This window comes from Felis catus, chromosome B1 (genome assembly GCF_018350175.1).
Source record: "Felis catus isolate Fca126 chromosome B1, F.catus_Fca126_mat1.0, whole genome shotgun sequence".
Lineage (NCBI taxonomy): Eukaryota > Metazoa > Chordata > Mammalia > Carnivora > Felidae > Felis > Felis catus.
The window spans coordinates 141,671,859-141,682,470 of record NC_058371.1 but is presented as its reverse complement, the minus strand read 5'-3'; positions in this window follow the sequence as shown (position 1 = coordinate 141,682,470).

The following is a 10,612-nucleotide window of genomic DNA, read 5'->3' as shown; positions in this document are numbered from 1 at the left end:
CACACACACACACAGGAATACTAGTCAGCCATAAAAAGAATGAAATGTTGCCATTTGCAACAACATGGATGGACCCTGAGGGCATTATATTAAGTGAAATAAGACAGAGAAAGACCGATATTATATCATTTCACTTATATTTGGAATCTCTAAAAAATGAAACAAAGGAATAAACAAAACTAAACCAAAATCATAGATACAGAGAACAGAATGGTGGTTGCCATTAGCGAAGGGGTTGTAGAGTGGGTGAAACAGGTGAAGGGTGTCAAGAAGTACAAACTTCCAAGTATAAAATAAATAAGTCATGAGGATGTAATGTACAGCATGGTGACTGTAGTCAGTAATATTGTAGGGCATACTTGAATGTTGCCGAGAGAATACATCTAAAAAGTTAACTTTTTATAGTGACAGATGGTGACTAGACTTATTGTGGTGATCATTTTGCAATGTGTATAAACATTGAGTCATTATGTTGTACACCTGAAACCAAAATAATGTTGTATGTCAATTATACTTTAATAAAAAAATATAAAACCAAAGAGATTTAAATAGTAAAATTTTTAAAAAAAGAAAGAATAGCGCAAGGGGAATTGCCATCTCCTTTTCTTCATTTAGCAAATGTGCAACTCCTTAAAATAAAGACTAAGCATACAGTTTAGTGTTTGGTGTTTGGAGAAAAACCCAAATGCTCCAGTCTTGCCAAAGTTAACAGAGTTCTTCCGGAGTCATCAGGCTAGTAGAAGTTGTCTTCACTGAAACTCTTAAACATTGAGAGCTTGTTTTGTAAAAAGTGATAATAGGTTCACAGGGCCTCCTTGCCTTGTCATCAAGGTAGATGACAACTAGCAGGAGTAATTATTCAATACATTCAGAGAAGGGTCACACAGGAACAGCGAAGGAAATGCTAGGATCAGGAAGGTTTTTTTGTTTTATTTTTTTATTTGTTTGTTTTTAAACTAGAAGAGCTTGATATATTCCTAAGGTCTAGCCAGATGATATATTAAGACAAGTATATTTTAGATTATCATGATTATAATAGAACTAGTCTTAAAAAAGAGTATAGTATTTATTCTTCCACATTTCCTTTTCTATTTCCATTGCTCTCCTTTTTGAAAATACTCTTTAGGAAAAAATTGTTAAAATGCTTATTAAACAATTTTTATGCTTTAAGCTGATTATGGGTTTGGATTTTAAGAAAGGAAATAAGCGGTTGAATGGATTTTTTAAATCCTCAGAAAAATTTCTATGGAGGAGATGCTTTTTTTGGGTAACAGTTTAGGTTGGGTATCAGTGTCTGCTGGTAGGCTTATCGTAACTGAGAACACTGAGCTTTTCTTAAAAAAATTCCTTAGCTGGAATGAATAATTGAAAATGCTGAGCCATGAGAACTTCAAAGATTAATTTCTCCATTAATGGCACAAAGTGATAGAAAGAAACAATCAGGCTAAAGAAGAATAATCAAACGAACCCAACTGGGGCATTTCATCTGATATTCAAAGTTGCTGGGCCAAAACTTTGATCTCCTTCAGTTTTGTTTGAGGGAGTTTTAGGTCATTTTAAACTGCAGAAACCTTCTGTCTTTGTAACTTAGAACTGTGTTCTGATATATGGTTTTTTTTTAATTCCTTCAGGTAATAGGATATGAAGTGCTATTTTGGGGCACTGTGAGCTACAGGGTAGTTATTTAATGATAGTCCCAAAAGGCCTTGGGTATATTTTTAATGTGCTTACTTGATAGCCACAAGTCCATTCAGTTATATTAAACTTGGAGGCAGACCATCTTACTTTGCTAAAGAAAGAACAATGATGCAACAGGAAGTCAGATGGCAAAGATAAGACACCTGCATTCCAAAAGAAACCAAATAAGTCTGAACTACTACAACTTGGGTCTAAGTAGCAGTTGGGGATAGGGTAGATCTAATGGAAGATTTTCTTTTTAGTAACCAATTCTATCAGTAACATATATTCTCCAGATTTATAGCTAAGAATATAGAAGATAAGAATAATTTCAGGTAGATTGTATTCTCTTTATCAGTGAAACATTCATACTGTGTAAGTCTAACTTCTCAAACATCTTCATGAATGGCCATTAGGGTTATTCCACGGTCATGGAAACTTTCTGTTTGAGAGGCTATAAATCGGGTATGATAACTATTGTTGTCATCAATGTTATTGGCAAAATAACACCATATTAGAAAGAGTTATATAGAGTTTCTGCCTGTATTTATTTAGTTACTATTATGTTTGAGGCACTGTTTTGGGCCTGTTTAAAACATCATCTCTATTTCTTTTAACAGTCCTGCAAAGTACTCATTATCAGTCCCATTTAATACCTGAGGAAATAGAGTTTAAGTAACTTGCCCAAGGGGTTACAAATGATTAAGTAGTAGATTCATATTCCAGTAGGAGCTTCTTTGACTCTAACAAGCAAATTCCATCACAATCACCATTTCTCCAATTTTTATATTGCTTTCCCTTCAGAATTAATGGATAGAGTGGTTTTCCTTGCCAATGCCCCTTACTCAGAAGCAAATTCCTTCCTTTCTTTGCTGTAGATTGCATTTATTGAATATACACAAGTTCCTCAGTGCCATGGCTGTGTAACTGGAATGGGTAAGAGAGAAATCATGATGGAGACATCCAAAGCATCTTTACTGTTGTGGAAAATAAATGAAGCACACACTGTACTTAGTACTTGTAACTCTAGTGGGATTAGTTACATGCATGAATCTCATTTGATTTTTTCATGTCTTGGGCTGCAGAAGAACTATTAACAGGGACTAGTGATCTGAATATGTCACAATGATAGCCAGCTCTGACTGGATATTACAAATAAGGCCAATATTATTTATATGCTTATTAGTACACTAGGGCTTAGAACCTATGACTTGACAACAAAATACCGTAATTATTTATTTGATATTTGGTAATTCTTCAGATTAGTGTTCTTAAGTGTCTTGACACTGTGAAGTGTTGTAATTCTCAAACATCCTAAGTAATTTGTAATTAAAATATATAAAATACTGAAATTTGCAGATGGTTTACTTTTGTGTGTGTGAATTAGAGACTATTCAAGTCTTTCTCTTAAATATCATCCTCCTCTACTTTTAGCATTCAAATGTATTTTCTTTTGTATGAAAGAAATGTTTATAAATAGCAGCTGATATGCAGGAAGCTGAACACAACACTGTCTGTTAGCCATTGTGCTGATTTATCTATCTCCTCTTTTGGTACTTTAAAAGTGGCCATGTAAAGGACCTGACACAGTAAGTTCTCGGTAAAGGCATGGAGTGAGGAACAGAGTGGTTAAAAGCATAGATTTTAGAGTTGAAGTCAGCCTTCCAGCACTTATCGATTCTGTAATATCAGAGAAACCCAAGCTTTGGTTTCCTCATTAAGGAAATGGGGCAATAATAGTACCCAACTCGTAGGGTTGTTGTGAGGATTAAATAGGATAATGTAAGTAGAAGTGTTTAGCACAGGGCCTGCTTACCACAAGTGTTTAATTATGTTAGTTGATATTACCTGCTATTCTAAAAGAGTTCTCATTTTTCCCCCTGACTCAGAAAGTAGTTAGACTATAACAAAACAAAATAAGTGGCTATATCTTTGCCTTTGGGGTGAGCTAAGGAAGTCTGGGACGTAAATGGCTATATAACATTTGATTTATTTTATTAACAATGCCATGTTGTTATGAGGGAGGAGGGAAAAGATAGTCAATAAGTAACTCTGGGAGACTTAATAAAAGATTTACTCTTTTCTATCTAGCCTCGTAAACTAGTAAGCACCATTTTTAAGTCTTGTTAATGGCAAAATTACATCCAAGATGAATAATTTGTATGAGGGGAGGCTTTTAATTATTCCTTGCTTGTTGTTGATTAAAAAAAAACCTAATCATTCACATCATGGAAATTAGTGCATTTTGAATTCTTGTAGAATTTATTTATTTTTCTTCTTGTAAGTGACTTGAAAATAGCTTAAGCTATCTGCATATAGAGTTAAGAAGAAAATCCACATAGATGTAGACTGACTTTCAAGGAAGCTGAGTAGGTTTCAGGTTGCACAGTAGGAAGCATGAGGACTAGGGCATGGTCCTGATTCAGAGGGAAACTTCCCCAAAGGGATTGTTAGACATTACCTATTATGATGTGGCAGTCAGCACTATTGTTCTCACTCACTTCCTTGATATGTTGTTTGATAGTATGATAAAGCATTGGTAACATATTTAGGTATCCTCTGTCTTCAACAAGTACCGCACAGGTTTCTCATCTTTGATAATACTCTATAGGTATTTTTTGACTCAGGGTCATATACCTTTATATTAAAGGAGAACAGCAAAGATTTTTGGCATCAGAGATGAAAAGGAGAGTTTCATATTGTGCCCTAAATACTTTTTATGTGCAGTTGTGTCTTCACAGTCTCTTTTGTGCCTACTTCTCGGGTACCTGAACAACTAGCACAACCTTCCCTGTCTGATGTGTTGACTGAATACCTTCTTAATGCCTGTAGTTAGTTATTTTTTCCAGCAGGAGGAGTATGATGATTAAACTGGCATCAGTCTTCCTTAATGCCTTACTAAACACAAAAAGAAGTTTAGCAACAATAAAAAGATGTCAGAAATAGGAAATGATGGAAAAAATTGGAGAAAGCAATTTTTCTTTTATTGATATTAATCTTATTAAGCAAATGAAGTGAATGAGAAAGCCTATTATACAAATTCCATTTCTGGCGAGAAAAGTAGTGTGATTAAGTAAAACAAACACACACACACACAAACAAACACAAAACAAAAACTGAATTTAGACAGGGAAATATGAGTACTGGTCCTAATATTGCAAACCACACACTACATAATTTGGGTTAGTTTTTGAAATTTTTAGAACACAATTTCCTTATGAGTAAAATTAGAGGATTGGGACAAATGTTCTGAAAGTCCTCTTATGATTCTACCATTTGGTGTTCTAAGATAAATAAAAGCCAACATCCCCAGTGAACAATTTTCTAGATTATCATGAACCTATCACTGTTAATCAATGCTATCATATTAAAAATGGTCTAATTCTACCCAGAGGATTTTAATATGAATAGACGTGAAATAGATAGAACATTTCAGACCAGAGAAAGACAACAGTGGATTCTAAGTGATTATAAAAATTTAGATAACTAACTGAAGTAACTCATCAAAAATCAAAAAATAAAAAATAAAAACAACAAAAAACCCAACCAACAAATTTCAAACCTCAAAGAATTATTGACAAAACTTCTTTGAATCATCCAGGAGATTTTGTTTCTGTTAATTTTTAACATTTTGAGTTTTCCTTTATAAAAGATAGTATAGAATTCCACTTCTGGACTTGGTGAGTAACTGCTACCAGACTTTCCTTCCCACTGTACATAGCTAAAAAGTGAACAAAATATTGAAACAGCTGTTGTTAGACATTGGGCAATTGACAGTGCAAGAATATGACCTGATCCCTGAGAGGAGGGAAAGAAAGAAAGAAGCTGAGTCCTACAATCACCCTGATTTTCACTTGGAAGCATTTTATAGACTATGATATAGGGAGGGAGAACCCAAGCAGAGCCTGGTGATCTCACTTAATTGACAGAGTTTGGAGGAAGTGGAGGTGGCTGGTACTTGTGGGGATGAATAGTGGAGAAAAGAAAGTCCCCTTGAATTAGTCAGTAAATACTGAAATGTGCATCTGTGAAATCCTTATGAGTCCAAAAAGAAGAAGGGTGCTATAAACAAAACAATTTCCAAACTTAACATTGGCAGGAGACATTTGAATTCTCATTATCCAGAATGGAGAGACCTTGTTGAATTCCTGGGACATTCATGGAGAATCCAGAGGATCATGAATTAATGGTATAGCTAAACTAGCTCTTGAATAAACGTTACTCTAGACCTATATTAATAAAGTATAAAGACAAGTCTCAAAAAGATCCAGCTGATCTGTATGCAATTTAACTTGTAGTAACTTAAGTAACTTAATTAAATGGTACAACAAATTTCAACACTGGACAAAAAAAATCTAGAAATTAACAATGTAATACTCACAATGTCCAAAATCTAATCAAAGTACTACATATACAAAGAAGCAGTGAAATGTGACCTATAATCAGAAGAAAAATTGGGCACATCGGTGGCTCAGTCAGTTAAGTGTCTAACTCTTGCTTTCAGCTCAGGTCATGATCTCACGGCTTGTGAGTTTGAGTCTGGCATTGGGCTGCACACTGACGGTGTGGAGCCTGCTGGGGATGCTCTCTTTTTCCCTCTCTCTCTGCTCCTCATCCATGCATACACTTGTGCCCTTTCTCTCTCTCTCAAAATAAATAAATAAACTTAAAAAAAAGAGAAGAAAAATCAGTCAATAGTAACAGGACAAGAAGTAATAGAGATGGAATTCACAGACAAGAGCTTTAACATATATGTTATTAACACCCAAGAATTGAGAGGAAAACATGAACATAATGAGGAAAGAACTTTATTAAAGATTGAATGGAAATCAGGAGCAGAAAAATGTAAAATCTGAAATAAAAAATTCATTGGATGAGATTAACAGCAGATGAGGAACTGGAAAAAAAGATCAGGAAACTACTCAAAATACAGTACAGAGAATAAAAAGATGCAACCAATTAAGAGATTCGCTGAACTGCAAAACAAAAACAAGGAATATAACATATACCTAATTATAGTCCCAGAAGTAGGAGGGGATATAAAAATTATTTCAAGAAATACTTATGCCCAATTTCCCAAATTTGAAGTAAACTGGAAACCCACATATCCAATAAACACAAGGAGCTCCCAAAAGGCTAAAAAACAGATAACATCAAAAGATACTACAATCCAATTGCTGAATAATCAATGATAAGATGAAATCTTAAAAACAGAGCAACCCCCCCCACACACACACATTACATACAGAAGGATAAAATAAGATCCATATAGAAGTCTCATCAGAGATAATGCAAGCCAAGAATTTTCGAAAACTGCTAAATGACATCATTTCACAATTCAAGAAACTCTGTAAAAGCCAAATAGAAGATTATATAGATGGAGGGTTGTCTGGATGGCTCAGTTGGTTAAGTGTCTGTCTATTTTGGCTCAGGTTATGATCTCATGGTTTGTGAGTTTGAGCCCTGCAGGGGGCTCCACACTGATAACTCAGAGCCTGCTTGGTATTCCTTCTTCCTCTCTCTATCTGCTCCTCCCCCACTTGCTCTCTCTCTCTCTCTCTCTCTCTCTCTCAAAATAAATAAATAAACTTAAAAAAAAGATTATATATGGAAAATCACATCATAGTTAAATTGCTAGAAACCAATGACAAGAGAGAAAATCTTATAAGCAGTCAGAAGGGGAAACATGATATTCAGAGTAAAATCAATAAGAATGATATCAGACTACACCCAAAACTAATGTAAGAGTATGAGTTAACTATACTTAAATAAAAAAAAGAATGACATCAAATGTTCCCCCAAGAACAGTGGAAACTAGAAGACAAGTAGATGATATCTCCAAAGTAATAAAAGAAAAACTGCCAATCTAGAATTCTATACCCAGTGAAAATATTCTTTAGAAAAATAAGGCAAAAGAGACATATCCAAACAAACAGAACTGAGACATTAGCAGCAGAAATAGCACTGCAATAAACCCTAAAGGAGATTCTTTAATCTGAGGACAAATGATCCTAGCTGGAAGCTCAGATATTCAGGAAGAGAACTGGAAAGAATGGGTAAATATATATTTAGAAACTGTTTATAAAGTGTCTTTAAAATACTATTAGCTGTATAAACCAAGTGTAAAAATGATGTCAAGTTTATAATATGAGACATACCTGGAAAAAATGACAATAGCTCAAGTAGAATCTGTTTATAAAGTAAAAAATAACAATGTAAGGAAGACAGAGTTAATAATTCTTGTTGAAATCTATAAAGTAACAACTACAAATGTATACCAAAAAAATGGGGAAAAAATGCAGAGCAAAAAACAAAACAAAAACCTCCAAAAATCAAGAGTTGATAAAATGGTAGAATAAAAATATTTTTAACCCAAGAGTAGGCAGGAGAGGAAGACTGTAGGAACAAAAAAATGGAAATAAATAAAAAATAAATAAGATGGTATAGCTAAAATCAGCAATATCAGTCATCATATTATTATGTCCAAATGAGGCTTTCACTTGGTATAGTTTTGTTATAAAGATGGAAGCTCAGTGTATGTGGAAAGGAAATGATATCCAGAAAAACCATGGACATTTCTGACTTAAAAACACTGGGCGAGTTGGGAATGGAATAGGGAGCTGGATAGTGAATCAAAATTTTCTTATATTCCATTCCATTCTCTCAATGATTTAGCTACTCTCCAATGTACAACACTTACCTTTTTGACTTTTTGATTTTAGTTCTTCTTGCTTTAGAAAGGAAAATGCGGGGCGCCTGGGTGGCTCAGTCGGTTGGGCGTCCAACTTCAGCTCAGGTCATGATCTCGCGGTCCTTGAGTTTGAGCCCCGCGTCGGGCTCTGGGCTGATGGCTCAGAGCCTGGAGCCTGCTTCCGATTCTGTGTCTCCCTCTCTCTCTGCCCCTCCCCCATTCACGCTCTGTCTCTCTCTGTCTCAAAAATAAATAAACGTTAAAAAAAAATTTTAGAAAGGAAAATGCCAGTTAAGAAAGCATTGATAGCCAGATGATCTTACCTGCTGGTTTTCGTGTCACCTCTTAAATTCTGCTTTTTCTCCCCATCTCTATACCTAGAACCTCAGAATCAAATCCCTCAGAATTCATAACCCTTTGGTAGGGTTATGAAAGAGTTGGTGGAGGAAGTTTAAGGTCCTAGGTCAAAAAGAGATTTATAAAATTCAGAGTGCTTTTGTCTCCCCAACTTCATGCTATATTGTAGTGCATACATTTCTAATTCTTATCAAACTTTCAAAGCTTTATTTGACTGTTTTAATTAATTAACCTTTGACTCCTGTAAGGTTTACTTAAATTTTCACTCAAAAAATATTTTTGTATGTATGTAATGGGCATTGCATACATACTATTGCATTACTATGTATAGTTCCATCATTATATTCTTTGAGATATTGTCTAATTTCCTTCTTCCTGCCACCCTTTGTTTCTGTGCACTGTGAATTGCTTCTCACAGAATCTTGTTTTAACTTGTCCACTGACTAGCCTGGTCAGGGTAAGTCATTTATCCCTCATTTTATCAAACTCATCATTTGTGAAATAGGAACAAAACTTGGCATTATGTTTGTAAGGTGATTTTCTGAAGATGAACTACTGCTTCTGTATCCCTTAGTGTTTTTCCAGTAAGCAGCAGGATGCTGACTTGGAACAGCCTGTGAGTGGGGACAGTGATGTGGGAGAGGTTTAGATTGCAAGTGCACTACCACCTTTTTTTTTTTAATTTTTTAATGTTTATTTATTTTTGAGAGAGAGAGAGAGAGCGAGCGTAGGAGAGGTAGAGAGAAAAGGAGACACAGAATCCGAAGCAGACTCCGAGCTCTGAGCTGTCAGCACAGAGCCCCACATGGGGCTCAAACTCATGAGCTGTGAGATCATGACCTGAGCCAAAGTCAGCCGCCCAACTGACTGAGCCACCCAGGTGCCCCACAAGTGCACTACCACCTTGAAAGAGTAAATTGTTGAGGTCTTTGTTAAGGTAGCCTTGATCAGACTGTCACAAAAAAAAAAGTATCGAGGCATAATTCAGTTCATCCTTATTTGGTCTGTGAATTCATAATACTCATGATATTAAGACCACTTGAGATACAAAATTATTTTCATTCCATTTTGATAATGCGTTTCATCATTTTAAAATAACTTCTAGTTATTTCACTATAAGGGGGTTCCATTTTGTCACTGTGAGCCATGTCTTAAGTCCTATAAATGGTATCATTTCTACATGATGCATTTAAATGTATAAGCTCTTGGGGCTCCTAGGTGGCTCAGTCTGTTAAGCGTCCGACTTTGGCTCAGGTCATGATCTCACGGTTGGTGGGTTTGAGCCCCGCGTCGGGCTCTGTGCTGACAGCCCAGAGCCTGGAGCCTGCTTTTGATTCTGTGTTTCCCTCTCTCTCTGCCCCTCCCTTGCTCACACTCTGTCTCTGTCTCTCAAAAATAAATAAATGTAAATGTATAAGCTCTTCTTCATAGTACATATTGTGCAGTGTATAAAGCACATGATGCTGTGAATCCAGAACAATAGGAATGTTGGTGGTATTGATAGTCTCTGTGGTGAGAGCATGATTGTTTTTATGATCAAGAAGTCTGCATTATGTCTACATTTGCTGATTTGTGTGACCCCAAAACTAAGTCCTTTAAGTTTCAAAAGATAAATCTTGGCTTATATTTCCATATTTAAAACAATTTCACGCACAGATTCAAAATTTAAAAATAAAATTTAAGAGATATGTTTTTGGTCAAAATATATTAAAAAATTTTAAATTGGTTTGTACTGGTTCATAAACTGTGAGATAGTATTAGATGGAGTAGATATACAAGGATAAAACAAATATTTGAGGATTGGTTCTCAAAGCTCTATATCTATTTATCTGCATCTATCTATCTACCTACCTATCTATCTACTCAATCACCCATCCCCAGGCTTAA